This window comes from Canis lupus, chromosome 1, assembly GCF_003254725.2.
Source record: "Canis lupus dingo isolate Sandy chromosome 1, ASM325472v2, whole genome shotgun sequence".
In the NCBI taxonomy this organism is placed as follows: Eukaryota; Metazoa; Chordata; class Mammalia; order Carnivora; family Canidae; genus Canis; species Canis lupus.
The window spans coordinates 105,771,959-105,794,543 of record NC_064243.1 but is presented as its reverse complement, the minus strand read 5'-3'; the positions used below and the strand labels follow the sequence as shown (position 1 = coordinate 105,794,543).

At 45.2% G+C, this 22,585-nt stretch overlaps 1 pseudogene; it reads left to right on the top strand.

Moving 5' to 3' along the window:
* The first annotated feature begins 4,286 nt into the window (after window positions 1-4,286).
* Window positions 4,287-21,298, top strand: LOC112643691 (myeloid cell surface antigen CD33-like; annotated as a pseudogene).
* Window positions 21,299-22,585: the final 1,287 nt, after the last annotated feature.

The following is a 22,585-nucleotide window of genomic DNA, read 5'->3' as shown; positions in this document are numbered from 1 at the left end:
GGCAGGGGGAAGCAGGCTTCCTGCAACGGCCCAATCCAGGACCCCAGGATCACGACCAGAGCCAAAGGCAGCGCTCAACCACTGAGCCACTCAGGTGCCCCAACAAATACTATTTTCATTTCAAAATCAATGCATGGGTCATACAAGTTTTGGAAAATTCTTTTTTTTTTTAAGGTTTTATTTACTTATTTGACAGAGAGAGAGAGCATGAGCAGGGAGAGCAGCAGGCAGAGGGAGAAGCAAGCAGGCTTTTTGCTGAGCAGGGAGCCCAATGTTCAATCCTGGGACCCTGGGATCATGATCTGAGCCTGAAAGCAGATGCTTTACTGACTGAGCCACCCAGGCACCCCTGGAAAATTCTTAAGAAAGAAAAATAGAATTAATACTCTTTTGGGGGCGCCTGACTCAGCCATTTAAACACCTGCCTCTAGCTCAGGTCATTATCTCAGACTCCTGGGATCAGCCCTGCATTGGGCTCCCTGCTCAGCAGGGAGTCTACTTTCCCTCTCCCTCTGCCCCTTCCCCTTTGCTCATGGTTTCTCTCTCAAATAAATAAATAAAATCTTTTTAAAAAATACTCTTTTAGAGGGATCCCTGGGTGGCTCAGCGGTTTGGCGCCTGCCTTTGGCCCGGGGCGCGATCCTGGAGTCCCGGGTTCGAGTCCCACGTCGGGCTCCCGGCATGGAGCCTGCTTCTCCCTCCTCCTGTGTCTCTGCCTCTTTCTCTCTCTCTCAGTGTCTATCATAAATAAAAATAAATAAATAAATCTTTTAAAAAAATACTCTTTTAGTTATTAATTTTATTAGTTTTAAACTATTATGAATACTTATCTAAATATATATGTGAACATATTAATATTTATAATAAATATTTAAATATACCTACACATATTTATACATTCATAATTTTTACATTTATAAATTTATAAATAAATAAAACACTTTATAAATAAAACATATAATTATTTATCAGAATTTAATTACTACTATTCAAAAGTCACCTGTAACAGATCACCCAGAGATAAAACCAGAGTTGTTATCTGAAACTTTTCAGGTTTTTAAATTTTATTTTTATTTTATTTTTTTGTATATTTTTTATTGGAGTTCTATTTGCCAACATACAGTATAACACCCAGTGCTCATCCTGTCAAGTGTCCCCCTCAGTGTCTGTCACCCAGTCACCCCATCCCCCCACCCACTTCCTCTTCCACTATCCCTTGTTCGTTTCGCAGAGTTAGGAGTCTCTCATGTTTTGTCATCCTCTCTGATTTTTCCCACTCATTTTCTCTCCTTTCCCCATAATCCCTTTCATTATTTTTTTATATTCCCCATATGAGTGAAACCATATAATTATAGTCCTTCTCCAATTGACTTACTTCACTCAGAATAATACCCTCCAGTTCCAACCATGTTGAAGTAAATGGTGGGTATTCGTTGTTTCTAATGGCTGAGTAATATTCCATTGTATACATAGACCACATCTTCTTTATCCATTCATCTTTCTTTTTTTTTTTAATATTTTTTAACCTTTTTATTTATTTATGATAGTCACACAGAGAGAGAGAGGCAGAGACACAAGCAGAGGGAGAAGCAGGCTCCATGCACCGGGAGCCCGACGTGGGATTCGATCCCAGGTCTCCAGGATCGCGCTCTGGGCCAAAGGCAGGCGCCAAACCGCTGCGCCACCCAGGGATCCCCTCCATTCATCTTTCGATGGACACCGAAGCTCCTTCCACTAGTTTGGCTATTGTGGACATTGCTGCTATAAACATTGCAGTGCAGGTGTCTCAGCTTTTCACTGCATCTGTATCTTTGGGGAAAATAAATCCCCAGCAGTGCAATTGCTGGGTGGTAGGGTAGCTCCATTTTTAACTCCTTGAGAAATCTCCACACAATTTTCCAGAGTGGCTGTACCAGTTCACATTCCCACCAACAGTGCAAGAGGGTTCCCCTTTCTCCACATCCTCTCCAACATTTGTTGTCTCCTGTCTTGTTAATGTTCACCATTCTCACTGGTGTGAGGTGGTATCTCATTGTGGTTTTGATTTGTATTTCCCTGATGGCAACTGATGCAGAGCATTTTCTCTCGCGCTTGTCAGGCATGTTTATGTTTTCCTTGGTGAAATTTCTGTTCATGTCTTTTACCCATTTCATGATTGGATTGTTTGTTTCTTTGCTGTTGAGTTTAAGAAGTTCTTTATTGATCTTGGATACTAGCCCTTTATCTGATACGTCATTTGCAAATATCTTCTCCCATTCTGTAGGTTGTCTTTTAGTTTTGTTGATTGTTTCTTTTTCTGTGCAGAAGGTTTTTATCTTGATTAAGTCTCAATAGTTCATTTTTAATTTTGTTTCCCTTGCCTTCATAGATGTATCTTGCAAGAAGTTGCTGTGGCCAAGGCATTCAAATTGGCAAAGAAGAAGTCAAACTCTCCCTCTCCGCAGATGACATGATACTGTACATAAAAAACCCAAAATACTCCACCCCAATATTGCTAGAACTCATACAGCAATTTGGCAGCGTGGCAAGATACAAAATCAATGCCTAGAAATCAGTGGCATTTCTATACACTAATATTGAGATTGAAGAAAGAGAAATTAAGGAATCAAACCCATTTACAATTGCACCCAAAAGCATAAGATACCTAGGAATAAACCTAACCAAAGAGGTAAAGGATCTATACCATAAAAACTACAGAACATTTCTGAAAGAAATTGAGGAAGACACAAAGAGATGGAAAAATATTCCATGTTCATGGATTGGAAGAATTAATATTGTGAAAATGTCAATGCTACCCAGGGCAATTTACACGTTCAATGCAATCCCTATCAAAATACCATGGACTTTCTTCAGAGAGTTGGAACAAATCATCTTAAGATTTGTGTAGAATCAGAAAAGACCCAGATTAGCCAGGGGAATATTGAAAAAGAAAACCAGAGCCGGGGGCATCATAATGCCTGTTCTCAAGTTGTACCACAAAGCTGTGATCATCAAGACAGTGTGGTACTGGCAAAAAAACAGACACATAGATCAATGGAACAGAATAGAGAACCCTGAAATGGGGCCTCAACAATATGGTCAACTAATATTCGAAAAAGCAGGAAAGACTATTCACTGGAATCAGATTTTTTTTAAGAAAAAAATTTAATTTATTTATTTAAGAGAGAGAGAGCATGAGCAGGGGGAGAGGCAGAGGGAGAAGCAGACTCCCCGCTGAGCAGGGTGCCTAAAATGGGGTTCAATTCCAGGACCCGGAGATCAGGGCCTCAGCCAAAGGTAGACACTTAACCTACTGAACCACCCAGGTACCCTGAAACTTTTCAGTTTTGATATGTAATACATACTCACGCACACATGCATATTTTTACCAAGGTGGTATCATACCATTCAATACCCTTCTTTATTTTGGCTTCTCTAATATTAAACCCAAGTTTAGTCAGAGGAGGGTAAATACACACCTCAGAGTGTCCAGAGGTTTATTCAGTATCTCTGAAGTCTCCTGCTATGTTCTGAAAACCCATATGAATATTTGCAGCATATTGCAAAACACATCTGTATTTGTTTTAATAGGAAAATAATACATTATGTATCATTGAAAGTGTTAATTGGTCCTCCTTAGTGTTTGACTATAGCTGATGCCCCTGAAAATACATGAAGTTGTTTTTCTGCTTGTAGCTCATTTGAAGCCCTTCCTCTTATATCTTCATTGTAGTTCATGGCTGTATAGTATTCCATTGCATTGGCCATGGATTGATTTGTTCAACCAATATCCATTTGGGAGCATTTAGGTTCTTTCAATGTTTCCTCTTTCTATACAAACAGCTGTATAACAACTTTTGGCCAGTACCATTTGTGGAGCTAGATGGGTCCCAGAAATGGGTTTTTGAGGTAAAGAATTTAACCTTAGAGGCACCTGGGTGGCTCAGTGGTTGAGCTTCTGTCTTTGGCTCAGGTTGTGATCCCAGGGTTCTGGGAGTGAGTCCTGCATTGGGCTCCCTGCAGGGAGTCTGCTTCTCCCTCTGCCTATGTCTCTGCCTCTCTCTGTCTCTCATGATTAGGTAAATAAAATCTTTAAAAAAAAATAATTCAACCTTAGCCAGACACACCCGACTTTGTCCTTGGCTACTGGAAAGAATGTCTAAGTCCTTAGAATGCCCTGTCTGATAAGAGTGTCTTTATCTAAAAAAAAAAAAAAAAAAAAAAAAAAAAAAAAGAGTCTTTATCTGGGGGCCTGGGAGCACACTAGATATTCCACAAATGAAATTAAGATGAAGGCTTTGGGTCACATGGTATCAGCTCTGCTCCTGAAGAGATTGGAGACTGAGGTCATCTACGTGAGCCGTGAATCATATCAATGTGACAGAGCCCCAATAAAAATTCTGATGTCAAGTCTCAGGTGAGTTTCCCTGGTCAGCATGCTGTCACACACCAGTGCTGGGAGAAGCTAACACATCTGTGCTCATGACTCCACTGGAAAGACAAGTGGAAGCCCCGCATTTGGGATTACCCTGGATCCTTTCCCATACCCTTCTCCCTTTCACTGACAGTAATCTGTATCTTGAAGCTATAACAAGCCCTAACCACAAGGATAATAACTTCTGGTGTGTTATGTGAGTCCTTCCAGTGAGTGATCAAAACTGAGGGTTGTCTTGGGGAATGTCAAAAGTGAAGGTGGTCAAATGGATGCCCCCTAACTCCACAGAGCCGTTGGGACAGAGACACTGGTTACAAGAAAGAATCCCAGACCAAGTCATTTTCCTCAATAAGCCTCACTGTCTCCACCTGTAATGTGAGGATATGAAATGTTTCCTTTCCATAGGGCTCCTGTGAGCTTTCAGGAAGGTGATATATGTAAATGACTGCCATCAATGCTTCCTACATAGAAAATTTCAGGACATGTTAATTCCCATGGGCATAATCAAAAATCTTTTTATTATGTTTTACTAAACTTTGGGGCAAAGGAATTTAAACTGCATTTAGATGTTTATTTATTTTAAAGATTGTATTTATTTATTTGACAGAGAAAGAGAGAACAAGTAGGGGGAGTAACGGGCAGAGGTAGAGGGAGAAGCAGGCTCCTCACTGAGCAAGGAGCCCTATGCGGGGCTTGATCCCAGGACACTGGGATCATGACCTTAACTGAAGGCAGATGCTTAACTGACTGAGCCATCAGGCACCCCTGCATTCATAAATTTTTAAAAAGCACTTTAAGTACATGACCTAACAACAAAAATCTGCAGGTACTTAAATTACCTTATAAATCTCATTAATTAAGGGCTTGTATCCTAATTAACCTTTTTTTCCTTATTAAGGAGAAATGGGGTTGATTAATGGGAGAAGACCAGCAATCTGTGGCACAGAGACCTTCTGACTGAATCTATTTGATATCACCCAACATGAAGCATCCCTATCCAGCAGAGCTTCGTGCTGAGTCTATACAAGACTCAGGAGACTGCAGGAGAATGTCCCTGCCTTGTCTCCAGACTGTACTTGGCCAGTCATGCCTGGTCCAATCAGTCAGGACCAATATGGGAGAACTGGTTGCATTCAGAGCCCACAGCAAGAATCCAAGCATTTAATGCAGTGAGAGCCTCAGGAGGCCCCTACCCTCAGGGGGAAACTGCAGGCTTGGAACAAACTTTGGGCTTCAGAGACTCACTCTCATGCCCTAAGCCAACCCCAGAGCTGGACCTGACCCACTCCACCCTGGATCCCCCATAACATGAAGCATCTCATCTGAAACTCTGTCTCTTTATTCAAGAGTGGTGGACTTCCTACATCGTCAGCCCGTGAAATCCCTAAACTGCAAAGTCTGACAGATGTTGACATGTTAATACTGGGCATAGCTCCCCTTAGCCTGCCCCAGTGCTCACCTGGGCACAGGTGGCAGCCTGAGGAGCGGCATCAAGGAGTCCTTGATCTTTTTCTAGAGCCCAGACTTGCACTTTTTTATCAAGACAGTGAAACATTACAGCCCCTCCCAGAGCAAGGTTCTACCCAGTGTGGCCACAGTAGGCACTAGGAAACAACCACTCCTTCCTGCTTACAAGCCTGAAGACCACACAGAATGCTAACCTGGAATCTTTGTAGAACTGTAAACCCTGACAACCCCCAGCTTGGTCCCTGTGGCCCTGTGTGGGCAAACCTATCACCCCAAGTACATCAGACCACCAAGTGGAGGTACAAACTTGTGAATTGCAGCAACCCTGATCTTGATCTATATCCTCATGGGGGTGCCACAAGAACTGGATAGAGAAGATAGGAGGCAGGACCCCCCATCAGCTCTGAGAGAAGAAGGGAGTGAAATGGGAAAATAATATTAGCAATAATATGGGTAATAATAACAGTGATAACAGTGAACAATTTTTTGCCTTTTATCATTCCCGTATAGCGAGACTGTCAGACAGATTGGCTTCTGAGTAGCAGGGTGGGAGCCAGGAATCAGGGCGCAGCTGGTGTGAAAGTGGATGGGTTGAAAGAGGGGGATGGAGGGAAGATGTGTCTGGTGCAGCAATCCGGGTAACTCTCTGGGTGAGTAGCTCAGGGCACCAGAATGGGGCAGGGAATGTTGAGAGAGATGCACCACCACCAGGGGGCACCGTGGAAGTGGTGGGTAAGTGCAGAGACTCCAGTTTCTGTAGGAAAATTATCTAATCTCTGTAGGCCTTAGTATCCTCATGTGTAGACTGGACATCACAACTCATACCTTTATGGTTTTGAGAACAAAAGCCAGGCTGATTAAAATTAGCAACCACACCATCAAAGAAAAGCAAGGAGAGTGATAGGGCCTCTCAGTGGAACCCTAGAACCAGTCACACCTAAAGCCAAATCAAATTACGTCCTGAATAATAAAGGGTGGCTTAATCAGTTAAGCGTCTGACTCTTGATTTCATCTCAGGTCATGATTTTAGGGTTGTGAGATAGAGCCCACAGCTGGGCTCCTCACTCAGCAGGGAGTCTGCTTGATTTTTTCTCTCTCCCTCCCCTTCTACCCCTCCCTAGGTTCACACTCCAATTTATTTATTATTTATTTATTTGGGGAAAAAAGTAGGGGAGCTCAGAGGCAAAGACATATAAGACAGGAGACCCAGACCTGGTGGTCAAGTCAATAATTACTCCACATTAAATAATCCACATTGTGTCCTCCATTATATATTTTCCATTTGCGGGTTTGGGGATTTGGAGTATACAGTTTAAAAAAAAAAAACAATTTAGAGACAGGAAGATGAATTCAAGCCTGGCTCCAAGAGGAGTGTGATCTGTTCTCCAGAAGCAACATCATGAAATATCTAAATGTTGTGACAGTCTGTCATAACCTGATCACAGCTTAACTTAATTGTACATAAAACTCTACACTTGAACGCCCCAACACTTTATATTGTTGATGTCACAATTTATGTCTTTTCATATTACGTATCCATTAACAAATTGTTGTAGTTATAGTTATTCTTAACACTTTTGTCTTTTCACTTTTATACTAAAATTAAAAGTGATTCATATGCAGCCATTAGAGTTTCCGTGTTCCATATTTGTCTGTGTACCTGCCATTCCCAGTGAGTTTTATACTTCCATAGGCTCACGCGGATGGTCTCACAACCTGAAGCACTCCCTTATGCATTTTCTGCTAAGGCCTTATACTAAATGGAATAAGCCAATGGCAGAAGGACAAATACTCCACAATTGTACTTAAGTGAAGTATCTAAAGTTGTTGAGCTCATAGGAGCAGAGAGTATTGTGGTGGTTGTCAGGGCCTGGAGCTATGGGTCAAAAGATAAAAAGGTAGCAGGATGGATCAGCTGTTCTGCATAGTGACTGTAGCTACTAATACTGTATTGTGCACTTAACAAATTTGTTAAGAGGGTAGATCTCATGTTAAGTTTTCTTACTACAACAGCAAACAAACAAAACAAAACAAAAAAAGCAAAAAAAGGCACAGGGAAACTTTAAGTTGTGATGGACATGTTTGTAACCAGGATTGTGGTCATGATTTTACAGGTGCAACGCATAAGTTCAAACTCATCAAATTGCCTACATTAAATATGTGCCATTTTTCTGTACAGCAATTGTACCTCAATAGATCTGTCTTAAAAAAAAAAAAAGGAAAGAATATCACATCTATGAACCTCATTGTTGCTTATAAAATTGAAAGGGATCATTACTACAGACCTCAGCAGGTCTACATGGGGCTCAAAGGATGTATTACAGGTAAAACATTTAGCACAGTAATTAGTTGACACCAATGCTCACATTAACACGCTTCCCTCAGTCAACTGGACTACTTCCTTGGGATCACAAAAATCTCAGACGACTTTTCACCTAATCCCTTTAGTCTTTTAGTTTAAACGAGGAAATTTGAGGAATCGCTACTGTCACCTGGTGGCCACAGCCTCCAATTCTGCCTCTGCAGATTTCCACAGGAAGATGGTCTCAGCAGTCAGTCAAGAACAGTTAAGAACACACCTCTTCCTCCTCAGTCAAGAACACACCTCTTCCTCCTCTGTTGGTGTGCTGAGATTTTAGGGCAGGTTCTGTTTTGGTTTGCTCAGCACTGGATGGGAGGTTTCTTAAAAGCACCATTCCAGCAACTTCTGCACAGAGAGAGGACAGCTTTTGATTACAGGTTCCACAGGATATTTTGTAACAAAACCTAATACAAGACCATTTCCTACATTAACACAGAAACACAAATTGCTCTTCCAACTGCAGAATAGATACGACTCAGCATGTTGTCGGGCAGATCTGGACGCACATGTACAGGCTGCCGAGAGCATGTGAAAAGCAAGAGAAAGAGCCCACACGTGTGAGGGTGGACAAGAGGAGGTGTTGCCTGAAGCGAAAGCATCCATAAGGAAAACCTCCCTCACCAAGGGGTGAAGAGGGAGTCACTAAAAGGTCCTGGAGGGCCACACCTGAGCTGCTCCCAGCCCTCGATGTCCAGGGTAGGAGCTGGAGACAGAGGGGAATCACTCACTGAGCATGGCATCTACTGGGCACTCGGGTCTCCCTGACTCTACTAGCAGAGTTTCAGGAAGCTGGTCCCTGGGATGCGCCTCCCAGCAGGTATGAGAGAGGATGGTAGGAGGGACAGAGGTAACTCCACGCAGGTGACCTCCAGCTCAGCTGGGACAAGACCCAACAGCTCAACTTTATTCTCAGGTTCAGCCTCGGGCATTCCCAGGGACACAGACCAACTGTTTGTCTTGTTTTCTATGTTGCTGTCACCAGGACAGGGGTATGTGTGATGCCTGTGCTTGGGATCCTGGATCCTAGAGGTGATGGGGCCTCAAGGGAAGGGCCTGGGGTCTGTCCAGCTTGTGGCTAGGGCACAGAGGTCCTGGGAATGAGAGATGTGGGAAAGGATGACATGAGAAGGACAGGGAGGAGTGACAGCAGCTGAAGATCCCATCCTCCATGCAGTCTCCCTGAGCCATCCATGGGAAGGATTCGAACACCCCCTGCACCTCACCTCATGATAGCCCAGTCAGGCAGGATTGGGGGCTCCTTGAGGTTAGAGTCTGTCTGTTCACCTCCCAGCCCCAGCATAGCACAGCACTGGGCTCACAGGCGTATCCAGTAGAATGTGGTGGAATGGACAAGCCGGTCTCCCCACGAGGGAAGTCAAAGAGCTGATGGCAAGGAGCAGAGCAGCCACAAGTCTGGAAGGCAGCTAGGCATCTGCACTGCCTGAAGCTAACTCCTCCAGTGGGTGCAGGCATGGCCTCCCCCAGGCCTGGCGGGAAGACCACATGGCAAGGCAGGAGTAAGGGAGTGGGAAATGAGAGAAGACCCAGAGGCCCTTGAGGGTGTGGGGAAGTGCCACCGGATGCAAGAGCAGGAGGACCACCACAGGGAGGTGCAAACAGCTCTTCCTACTGCTGGGCCTGATTTGCCTCTGCCTTGCTCTTGGGCCCATGGCAGTGTCCTATTGCTGGGAATCTTCCTTCCTGTCCCCTGAGAGTGCAGGCCATGTCCACTCTGTTCACTTGTGCCCCAAAGTACTCGCCAACAGAGCGTCCAGCCCCATGGCCCCAGCCTGTCTCTGCCCTCCTAGTCTCTACCAAGCAGATGCCTATAGACTGTATGTCTCTCCCCTGGATGGGGATCATCTCAAGTACATGGACCGGCTCTTCTGAGTCTCCTCTATGCCTCCAGCCCCAACACAGAGCAGACACCCACTCTGTGCCCAAGACCTTTCCTCATCTTTCATGGGTTGGACCCCCACGCAGAATCTCCAAGATCCCATATCTGGAAAAACTGACTGCCTTTCAGCTCTCAACTGGGCTCTCTCAACTTCAGCACTTTTGAACCTTGGAGCTGCATGATTTTAGGGGCCATCCTGTGCATCAGAGGAGGTTTAGAAGCTTCCCTAGTCTCAACCCACTAGATGCCAGACACACCCTCCTCCCAAGCTGTGATGATCAGATATGTCCAGACACTGACAAATGGCCCTCCAAAGGTGGGGGTGCGGGTAGGGCAGGCAGACACCCCTGTTTAAGAATTTCAGGTCCAAACACCATAGTGGCTAACTCAGCCCAGGCCAGGAAGTGACCATTTCCCCAGAGCATGTGGAGGACACCAGTGGTACCACAGTTTGGACAGCAGGACTCAGAGCACCCACCTAACCCTCTCTCATGCTTTGGGGGTCTCAGACACATCTGCTGTGTTCCCCTTCCCCCTGCCTTCAGGACAGGCCTCCAGTAAATTTGAGGCCTGATGGGCAAGATGCACATCCCTGGTCCAGGCTCTGGTGCTGGAAGGAAGTGTAGAAATATGCGGGCAGGACACAGGGTCTTTTCCTGGTCTCTCCTCCCTGGGGAGGGGGTCTCCTGGGTCTCTGGCTGGGGAATATGCCCAACTCTGTGCAGAGAGGGGGTGAGATCTGGGGCTGCAATTGCTCTTCTGAGAATCACCAGGACTCAGGCTCCTCCCCAGCCTCCCATGGGTCCTCCCCAGCACCTCTCCCACTGCCTTCCACCTCTCCTTCACCCCCAGGAAGCCCACATACCCTCCATCTCAAAGGTGCTGCTGCTGTTCCTGCTGTGGGCAGGTGAGTGGGCTGAGGGAAAGAGGCCTGGCAGAGGGTGACTGCTGCTGACCTTCCTTGCAGGACGCCCAGTTCAGGATTCTAGATACTGGCTGCAAGTTCAGGAGTCCCCGATGGTGCAGGAGGGCCTGTATCTCCAGGCCTGCAATATCTTCTACCCCAAGATGGCTGGACTGACTATGACTCCGTTCATGGCTACTGGTTCTGAGAAGGGGCCCTTCCATTCCAGGATGCTCCAGTGGCCACAAAAAAAAAAAAAAAAAAAAAAAAATCGGAATTGAAAAGTGCAGGAGGGGACCCAGGGCCAATTCCACCCCCGCAGGGACCTCAGGCCTACAGCGGATCCCTGGAGATCAGAGATGCACAGAGAAGGGACTCAGGGACATACTTCTTTAGGGTGGAGAAAAGTTCTTATGTGATATATAATTACCTACACAACCAGCTTACTGTGCATCTGACCGGTAAGGAACAGATTCCACAGGAGGCCACAAGGGAAGGACTGGATCCCAGGACAGAGCCAGGATGGGACACTCTTCCTGGGAAAGGCTAGAGGTAACCCATGTTGGGGCTCAGAGGCAGGAGCTGGACCAAGCCTGGGGCTTCTCTCAGGGCCTCACCTCAAACCTCCTTCTGATTCCCATGTCTCCCCATCTCCTCACAGCCCTGACCCATACACCTGACATCCTCTACCAGGGACCCTGGAGTGTGACTACTCCAGGAACCTGACCTGCTCTGTGCCCTGGGCCTGTGAGCAGAGCACATCCCCACCATCTTATCCTGAATGTCAGCTGCCCTTACTTCCCTGGGCCCCAGGACCCACCTCTCCTCAGTGCTCACCCTCATCCCCAGGCCCCAGGACCATGGCACCAACCTTACCTGTCAGGTGCAGTTCCCTGCAGTTGGTGTGATGGTGGAAAGGACCATCCAGCTCAATGTCATCTGTGAGTACAGAGCCAGGACCAACTGGGTATGTTAGGGATGAATTGAGGGAAGGCCAACCTCAAGATGCCTGGTGCTTTAGTCCTGGATGCCTGGTTGAGTGTTGACTTGTAAGGACACAAGCACTGTTCCTTCTGTGTTTCTGATGTTTCTGGGGTGAGGGAGATGCCCACATGTATCTTACATAACTCCACCCCACTAAAGAGGGAAATCTCCTCTTCCCATAGTAGGTGTCCCACAGAACCCAACAACTAATGTCTGCTTGGGACATAGCACAGGTAAGGAGTGTCTTCCTGGGGTATAGGGAGTGGGGCTTCTTCAAAGCTCAGGGCAAAGCTGGGCCCCTGCCTCTTTCTGGACTCACTCTGGTGACCAGGATCCCCTGCAGGTGAACCCTGTGTTTACTCTCCCTCCCCAGCCCCCTTGTCCCTGTGGGCAGCTGTCCCCTTCAGCCATTGCCTCACTCACTTCTGTATTCCCCCCTACACCCCACGTTATCAGGAGAACAGGACAACATGCACCAGGCAGATCTGCCTCTGGAGGCCCCTCATCATGCATCTCCTGATGACTCCTGCTTCCCCATCTTTTATTCTCCCTAACAATTGCTTATTTAGTACTTGTGAACAGATAATATATTCACATGGACAAACATTAAAAATTCACAGTAGAGTCTGTCCTCAGATGCCCAGACCCTCCCAGGAAGTGACAAGTGTCCATAGCTACTCTTAAGCCTTGGTGTGTTCCCCCTAGTGGATCTGGGGGGTCCTTTGATATCAGTAGTACAGACCATCCTCAATCTTCTCCATGGCTGTGCACTATTCCTTCCCATGGATGGATTCTGCTTCTGTGTGCATCCTCTCCTAATGGAAAATCGTGGCATTCATTTTATTGTATCAACAGAAGCACTGCAATACTGCAATTGACAATGTTGCATCTCATTCCATGTGTGTGCATTTGTCTCTGGGATACATTCCTAAATCCAAAATAGCTGGATCACAGGTTCTTTCTAATCTGGAGAGATGGGGCCAAGTTTTCTCTGCAGAGAGTGAACAAGTTTGTGTTCCCAGCAGCCAGGCCTCAAAGTGTGTGTGTTCACCAAACCTGCATGGGATGAAAGTGCTGATCTTTGCCAGTACCAGGTGGGAACTGATATTTCCTATGGTATTTCTTATGCATATGCATTAATGTTATTTGAGGAAAAATTCACCTCAAAGAAAATTGGCCATTTTAGCCATTTTAAAAAAGCACAATAGGTGGTTCTTAGTAGATTCACAATGTTGGCCATCACCACTACCTGATTCCATCCACCTTTCATTGTCATCACCCCTAATAGGAAACCCCAATCCTGTTAGGCAGTAACTGTCCATTCCTCCTTCTCTTGACCCCCTGCAATCACTCATCTGCCTTCTATCTCTGTGGATTTGCCTACTGGGGGTATGTGAGCTAAATGAAATCCCACGAATTGTGGTCTTTTGTGTATGGCTTCCCTCATTTTTTTAAAAAGATTTTATTTATTTATTCATGATAGACATAGAGAGAGAGAGAGAGAGGCAGAGACACAGGCAGAGGGAGAAGCAGGCTCCACGCAGGGAGCCCGATGCGGGACTCAATACTGAGACTCCAGGATCATGCCCTGGACCAAAGGCAGGCGCCAAACTGCTGAGCCACCCAGGGATCCCCGGCTTCCCTCATTTTAACAAAATGTTTTCAAGGATCATCCATACAGCATGTATGAGTCTAATTCCTTTTTGTCTGGGTACTACTTTTTGAATTTATTTTTATTTTTTTAAAGAGTATTTATTTGAGAGAGAGAGAGAGAGGAGCAGGGGAAGAGGCAGAGGGAGAAGGAAAAGTAGACTCCCCACTGAGCAAGGAGCCAATGCAAGACTGGATCCAGGAGCCACAGGATCATGACCTGAGCCAAAGGCAGACGCTTAACCAATTGAGCCTCCCAGGCACCCCTGTCTGGATATTGTTTATTGTATGGATGTACCACATTCTGTTCATCTATTTATCAATCAATGGACATTTGGGTGGTTTCCTTTTGGGGTTATGATAATGCTACTATGAACACTAGAGGATGTGTTTTTTTGTTTGAGCTTTTTTTTTTTCAGTTCTCTTGGGCATATGTCCAAAAATGGAAATGCTGGGCCACAGGGTAGTTTCTATGTTTTCATTTTTTGAGGATAATATCAGACTGTTTCCCACAGTGGCAGCACCATTTTATATTCCCACCAGCAGTGTGTGAGGGTTCCAATTTCCTTTTTTTTTTAATAAATTTATTTTTTATTGGTGTTCAATTTACCAACATACAGAATAACACCCAGTGCTCATCCCGTCAAGTGCCCCCCTCAGTGCCTGTCACCCATTCACCCCCACCCCCCGCCATCCTCCCCTTCCACCACCCCTAGTTCGTTTCCCAGAGTTAGGAGTCTTTATGTTCTGTCTCCCTTTCTGATATTTCCCACACATTTCTTCTCCCTTCCCTTATATTCCCTTTCGCTATTATTTATATTCCCCAAATGAATGAGAACATATAATGTTTGTCCTTCTCCGATTGACTTACTTCACTCGGCATAATACCCTCCAGTTCCATCCACGTTGAAGCAAATGGTGGGTATTTGTCATTTCTAATGGCTGAGGAATATTCCATTGTATACATAAAGCACATCTTCTTTATCCATTCATCTTTCGACGGACACCGAGGCTCCTTCCACAGTTTGGCTATTGTGGACATTGCTGCTATAAACATCGGGGTGCAGGTGTCCCGGCATTTCATTGCTTCTGTATCTTTGGGGTAAATCCCCAAGCAGTGCAATTGCTGGGTCGTAGAGCAGGTCTATTTTTAACTCTTTGAGGAACCTCCACACAGTTTTCCAGAGTGGCTGCACCAGTTCACATTCCCACCAACAGAGTAAGAGGGTTCCCTTTTCTCCACATCCTCTCCAACATTTGTGGTTTCCTGCCTTGTTAATTTTCCCCATTCTCACTGGTGTGAGGTGGTATCTCATTGTGGTTTTGATTTGTATTTCCCTGATGGCAACTGATGCAGAGCATTTTCTCATGTGCATGTTGGCCATGTCTATGTCTTCCTCTGAGAGATTTCTCTTCATGTCTTTTGCCCATTTCATGATTGGATAGTTTGTTTCTTTGGTGTTGAGTTTAATAAGTTCTTTATAGATCTTGGAAACTAGCCCTTTATCTGATGCGTCATTTGCAAATATCTTCTCCCACTCTGTAGGTTGTCTTTGAGTTTTGTTGACTGTATCCTTTGCTGTGCAAAAGCTTCTTATCTTGATGAAGTCCCAATAGTTCATTTTTGCTTTTGTTTCTTTTGCCTTCGTGGATGTATCTTGCAAGAAGTTACTGTGGCTGAGTTCAAAAAGGGTGTTCCCTGTGTTCTCCTCTAGGATTTTGATGGAATCTTGTCTCACATTTAGATCTTTCATCCATTTTGAGTTTATCTTTGTGTATGGTGCAAGAGAGTGGTCCAGTTTCATTCTTCTGCATGTGGATGTCCAATTTTCCCAGCACCATTTATTGAAGAGACTGTCTTTCTTCCAATGGATAGTCCTTCCTCCTTTATCGAATATTAGTTGACCATAAAGTTCAGGGTCCACTTCTGGATTCTCTATTCTGTTCCACTGATCTATGTGTCTGTTTTTGTGCCAGTACCACACGGTCTTGATGACCACAGCTTTGTAGTACAACCTGAAATCTGGCATTGTGATGCCCCCAGCTATTGTTTTCTTTTTCAATATTCCCCTGGCTATTCGGGGTCTTTTCTGATTCCACACAAATCTTAAAATAATTTGTTCTAACTCTCTGAAGAAAGTCCATGGTATTTTGATAGGGATTGCATTAAACGTGTAAACTGCCCTGGGTAACATTGACATTTTCACAATATTAATTCTTCCAATCTGTGAGCATGGAATATTTTTCCATCTCTTTGTGTCTTCCTCAATTTCTTTCAGAAGTGTTCTATAGTTTTTAGGGTATAGATCCTTTACCTCTTTGGTTAGGTTTATTCCTAGGTATCTTATGCTTTTGGGTGCTATTGTAAATGGGATTGACTCCTTAATTTCTCTTTCTTCAGTCTCATTGTTAGTGTATAGAAATGCCACTGATTTCTGGGCATTGATTTTGTATCCTGCCACGCTCTAGCTATCTTGGGGTGGAGGCTTTTGGGTTTTCTATGTAGAGTATCATGTCATTGGCGAAGAGGGAGAGTTTGACTTCTTCTTTGCCAATTCGAATGACTTTAATGTCTTTTTGTTGTCTGATTGCTGAGGCTAGGACTTCCAGTACTATGTTGAATAGCAGTGGTGAGAGTGGACATCCCTGTCTTGTTCCTGATCTTAGGGAAAAGGCTCCCAGTGCTTCCCCATTGAGAATGATATTTGCTGTGGGTTTTTTGTAGATGGCTTTTAAGATGTCGAGGAATGTTCCCTCTATCCCTACACTCTGAAGAGTTTTGATCAGGAATGGATGCTGTATTTTGTCAAATGCTTTCTCTGCATCTAATGAGAGGATAACATGGTTCTTGGTTTTTCTCTTGCTGATATGATGAATCACATTGATTGTTTTACGAGTGTTGAACCAGCCTTGTGTCCCGGGGATAAATCCTACTTGGTCATGGTGAATAATTTTCTTAATGTACTGTTGGATCCTGTTGGCTAGTATCTTGTTGAGAATTTTTGCATCCATGTTCATCAGGGATATTGGTCTGTAATTCTCCTTTTTGGTGGGGTCTTTGTCTGGTTTTGGAATTAAGGTGATGCTGGCCTCATAGAACGAATTTGGAAGTACTCCATCTCTTTCTATCTTTCCAAACAGCTTTAGTATAATAGGTATGGTTTCTTCTTTAAACGTTTGATAGAATTCCCCTGGGAAGCCATCTGGCCCTGGACTCTTGTGTCTTGGGAGGTTTTTGATGACTGCTTCAATTTCCTCCCTGGTTATTGGCCTGTTCAGGTTTTTCATTTCTTCCAGTTCCAGTTTTGGTAGTTTGTGGCTTTCCAGGAATGCGTCCATTTCTTCTAGATTGCCTAATTTATTGGCGTATAGCTGTTCATAATATGTTTTTAAAATCGTTTGTATTTCCTTGGTGTTGGTAGTGATCTCTCCTTTCTCATTCATGATTTTATTAATTTGAGTCTTCTCTCTCTTCTTTTTAATAAGGCTGGCTAATGGTTTATCTATCTTATTAATTCTTTCAAAGAACCAACTCCTGGTTCTGTTGATCTGTTCCACAGTTCTTCTGGTCTCGATTTCGTTGAGTCCTGCTCGAATCTTTATTAACTCTCTTCTTCTGCTGAGTGTAGGATCTATTTGCTGTTTTTTCTCTAGTTCCTTTATGTGTAAGGTTAGTTTTTGTATTTGAGTTCTTTCCAGTTTTTGAACGGATGCTTGTATTGCAATGTATTTCCCCCTTAGGACTGCTTTTGCTGCATCCCAAAGATTTTGAACGGTTGTATCTTCATTCTCATTAGTTTCCATGAATCTTTTTAATTTTTCCTTAATTTCCTGGTTGACCCTCTCATCTTTTAGCAGGATGGTCCTTAACCTCCATGTGTTTGAGGTCCTTCCAAACTTCTTGTTGTGATTTAGTTCTAATTTCAAGGCATTATGGTCTGAGAATATGCAGGGGACGATCCCAATCTTTTGGTATCGGTTCAGACCCGATTTGTGATCCAGTATGTGGTCTATTTTGGAGAAAGTTCCATGTGCACTTGAGAAGAATGTGTATTCAGTTGAGTTTGGATGTAAAGTTCTGTAGATATCTGTGAAATCCATCTGGTCCAGTGTATCATTTAAAGTTCTCGTTTCTTTGAAGATGTTGTGCTTAGAAGACCTATCAAGTATAGAAAGAGCTAGATTGAAGTCACCAAGTATAAGTGTATTATTATTATCTAAGTATTTCTTCACTTTGGTTATTAATTGATTGATATATTTGGGAGCTCCCACATTCGGGGCATATATATTGAGGATTGTTAAGTCCTCTTGTTGGATAGATCCTTTAAGTATGATATAGTGCCCCCTCTTCATCTCTCACTACAGTCTTAGGGGTAAATTTTAGTTTATCTGATATAAGTATGGCTGCCCCTGCTTTCTTTTGAGGACCTTTTGAATGGTAAATGGTTCTCCAAACTTTTATTTTCAGGCTGTAGGTGTCCTTCTGTCTAAAATGAGTCTCTTGTAGACAGCAAATAGATGGGTCCTGCTTTTTTATCCAATCTGAAACCCTGCGCCTTTTGATGGGGTCATTAAGCTGGTTTGGAGGTCACATATTCTTTCAGTTCCTGCCTGTCTTGGAAGCTCTTTATCTCTCCTTCCATTTTGAATGAGAGCCTTGCTGGATAAAGTATTCTTGGTTGCATGTTCTTCTCATTTAGGACCCTGAATATATCCTGCCAGCCCTTTCTGGCCTGCCAGGTCTCTGTGGAGAGGTCTGCTGTTACCCTAATACTCCTCCCCATAAAAGTCAGGAATTTCTTGTCTCTTGCTGCTTTAAGGATCTTCTCTTTATCTTTGGAATTGGCAAGCTTAACTATTAAATGTCAAGGTGTTGAACGGTTTTTATTGATTTTAGAGGGGATCTCTCTATTTCCTGGATCCCTTCCCAGGAATGCCTGTTTCCCTTCCCAGATTAGGAAAGTTTTCAGCTATGATTTGTTCAAATACATATTCTGGCCCTCTGTCCCTTTCCGAGCCCTGGGGAACCCCAATTAAACGTAGGTTTTTCTTCCTCAGGCTGTCGTTTATTTCCCTTAATCTATCTTCATGGTCTTTTAATTGTCTCTTTTTTCCTCAGTTTCCCTCTTTGCCATCAACTTGTCTTCTATGTCACTCACTCGTTCTTCCACCTCATTAACCCTCGTCGTTAGGACTTCTAGTTTGGATTGCATCTCATTCAATTGATTTTTAATTTCTGTCTGATTGTATCTAAATTCTGCAGTCATGAAGTCTCTTGAGTCCTTTATGCTTTTTTCTAGAGCCACGAGTAGCTGTATAATAGTGCTTCTGAATTGGCTTTCTGACATTGAATTGTAATCCAGATTTTGTAACTGTGTGGGAGAGAGGACTGTTTCTGATTCTTTCTTTTGAGGTGAGGTTTTCCTTCTAGTCATTTTGCTCACTGCAGAGTGGCCAAGAACAAGTTGTATTGGGAAAAGGAGAAAAAGAGAGGAGAGAAAGAAGGAAAGAAAAAAGAAAAAAGAAAAAAGGAAGAAAAAATTTAAAAAAGAAAAAGAAAGAAAGGAAAAAAAGGGGGTGAGGGAAGCAAACAAATCAAAAAGCAAAAAAACAAACAAACAAACAAACAAACAAAAACACGGGGGAGTATCTTCTGATTCTGTATACTTTAAGTCCCTTGACTTCCCCTGGAACTTGTCCGTCTAGCTGGTCTTCTGGGGGAGGGGCCTGCCTTGCTGATTTTCAGGTGTTAGCACTTGGGGGAGCTGCTCTGCCCCCAGCCTGGTGCAGGGCTCAGTGGGGGTTGTTTACCCCGTGAGGCCCCAGGAGGAACAACCGTGAGGCCCCAGGAGGAACAACCGTGGGGCCTGGAGGCTCCGGGGCGGGGCTGCTGATCTGCTCAGCTCGGGGCAGGGGCATCCTCGCTGTCCTGGGCCCTCCCGGCCTCTGCCTGTCCCGGGAGGAGGCCGGATCCCGGGCTGTGTCCCCGGCGCCCTGTGCTCCCAGCCTGCGCTGTTGGATTCGCGCTCCCGCCCCGCAGCCCCCTCCGCGGAGCCGCCGCCCGAGCCCCTCCGAGCTGCTCCCGGGTCCAGCCGTGCGCGCTGCAGCCCTTAGGGAGCTCGGCGCACTCTCCTCGCGGCGCAGGTGTCTGTTACTGTCCCAGGGAGCCCGAGGGCATCCCCGCCCTCCTGGGTCCTGCTCCAACTCCCTGTGAGCCCCTTTCCCCCCGGGAAGGTTGGTGCAGCTCCTGCGTCTCCGGGACGGGGCTCTCCTGTCCTGGGGACACTCGCCCCGGCCTTAGCCCGGCTCCTCGCTGGGGCCCCTCCCCTTTGGAGGCCTTTTGTTTCTTTATTTCTTTTTCCCTCCGTCTTCCTACCTTGATAGAAGCACGAACTCTTCTCACTGTAGCATTCCAGCTGGTCTCTCTTTAAATCTCAGGGCGAATTCATAGATTTTCAGGATGATTTGAAGGTTATCTAGGTAATTTGGTGGGGACAGGTGACTTGGGGACCCTACTCTTCCGCCATCTTGCCTCTCCTCCAGGGTTCCAATTTCTATACATTCTTTCCAACACTCTTACTATCCGTTTAAAAATAATTACAGCCTGGGAAGCCCGGTGGCTCAGTGGTTTAGCACCACCTTCAGCCCAGGGTATGACCCTGAAGACCCGGGATCGAGTCCCATGTCAGGCTCCCCTGATGGAGCCTGCTTCTCCCTCTGCCTGTGTCTCTGCCTCTCTCTTTCTCTCTGTGTCTCTCATGAATAAATAAATAAAATCTTTTTAAAAAATAAATAAAAATTAAAAATTAAAAAATAATTATAGTCTACCAGTGGGTATGAATGATTATCTCAGTGTGGTCTGATTTGCACTTACATAATGCCTAATGATGTCGTTCATTCTTACATGGATGTATTTGTCCTTTGTATATCTTCTCTGGAGAAACTTTTAAAGTCCTTTGCCCATTTTCTTTTAAAGATTTATTTATTTGAGAGAGAGAGAGAACAGGAATGGGGAAGGGCAGAGGGAAAGGAAGAATCTTAAGTGTGGAGTTTGACATGGACCTCGATCTCACCACCCAGAGATCATGACCTTAGCCAAAAACAAGAGTCAGAATTTAGAGTCCCACAGGTGCCCACATTTGCCCATTTTTAAAATGGATTGATTGTCTTTTTGTTGTTGAGTTGTAAGTGTTCTTTATTTGTGCTGGATACTATGCCCTAATCAGATCTATGATTGGCAAATATTTTCTCTCCCTACATAGGCTGCCTTCAAACTTTCTCAACATGATCAATAGGCAAATATAAGGATTCATTCTGATGAGGTGCAACTTATGCATATTTGTCCAGGCCTACTGCTGGAAGGACAGTGCATGGGGTAGGGTGAGGGCCCAGGCACAGGTAGTCCCACATCCAGTGATGCAGGAAGTCCTGGAGAAAAAAAATGTCCAGAGCCATGTTAGGAGTGAAGGACACAGGGTTGTGTTCAAGCACCTGAATCTGTCCTCGTCCCATATCCCTACAGAAAAATATGGGCCTGTGGCAGAGGTGCTTCTGGTGGTCATTGGGGAAGTGGCTGTCAAGACCCTGCTCTTCCTCCTCTGCTTCATCATCCTCATGTGAGCAGCGCCCCAAGGAAAGGGGAGGCATGGGGAGGGCGGGGACATGTGGCTGAGTCCCAGAACCAGTGAGGAGGGACTGAACAGGTCAGAAAGCAGGGCAGGCAGGAGGCCCACCAGGGGAGATGATTCCACTGAGTGTGCATATGGAATGAGCCTGCTGGGCTCAAGGTGATCTGTGGGACCAGACCTGCCCTCTCCTACCTCAATCACTCACTTCCAACCCCTTAACTGGGAACACGGGTGAGTCAGTTCACCCTGCACCACCACAGGTAGACTAAAAGACCCTGGTCTCTTCTCTCAGACTGAGGTTCCTCAGGAAGGAGACAGCCAGGCCTGCAGGGGGCATGGAGGAGGCAAATACCATCCCCAGTTAATCCCTCAGCTGAGCGATGTGGGCAGCTCACCATCCAACATCCCACCAACACCTCCCCCAGGATGGCCCCAGGATTGTTCCACTCAGCATGGCCAGAGCTGAGCTGCCACATTCCTCCCAAGCCCACTTCTCTGCTGGGTTTCCCTCACATGGCTGACCTGGCCCCCATCTCTAAGACCAGAACCGGGGTGTGGCTCTCCACCGCGACCTCCCGCCTTTCTGCCTGATCCAGTACCTCACTCAATCTTACCCATCCTCCCTCCTATCCTGATGCTGGTCTCCTCCCCATCCTGACCCTGCTTATTCCTGTGGCCTCCTCTCTTCCACGTGCCTCCTGCCTCCCTCTCTCTCAACACACTGAGCCTTGGAAGACGTTTAGCGTCCACTTCCTCCCCATCATGAACAGCTATGATTCCTCCTCAGGGCCAAGAATGAGGTGCAAACAGGCTGGATTTGAAGGCCGGGCTTGGTTCATTCTCCACTGGACCCTCCACCCAGATCTCTACCTCTCCCTGCATCTTGCAATGTCTCCACAACAAGCCAGGCTAAGGGTTTTCCTGACCCGAGACTGCATGTGCCTTTCCTTCTCCTGAAGTTCTCTTCCCTCTCAAATCCTGCATCTCCAAGTCCTAATCATCTTCAAGCTCAGTCTTAAGTGCCACCTAGCTCTGTGTGTGTGTTTGTGTGTGTGTGTGTGTGTGTGTGTCAAATGGTTTTGAGTGAAGCAATATCCGGTTATTTATAGACTCCTTCAACAAGTACTATTGAACACCTACTATGTACCACCTTGCTGTAGATGATGGGGGGCTTCAGTGAACACATCAAAAAGTCTGTCATCAAGGCCTGTCATTCTGGAGAAAAGAAATCAAGAGAAATAAATAAGAAATTATATTAGAGCACATTAAGTAGAATATG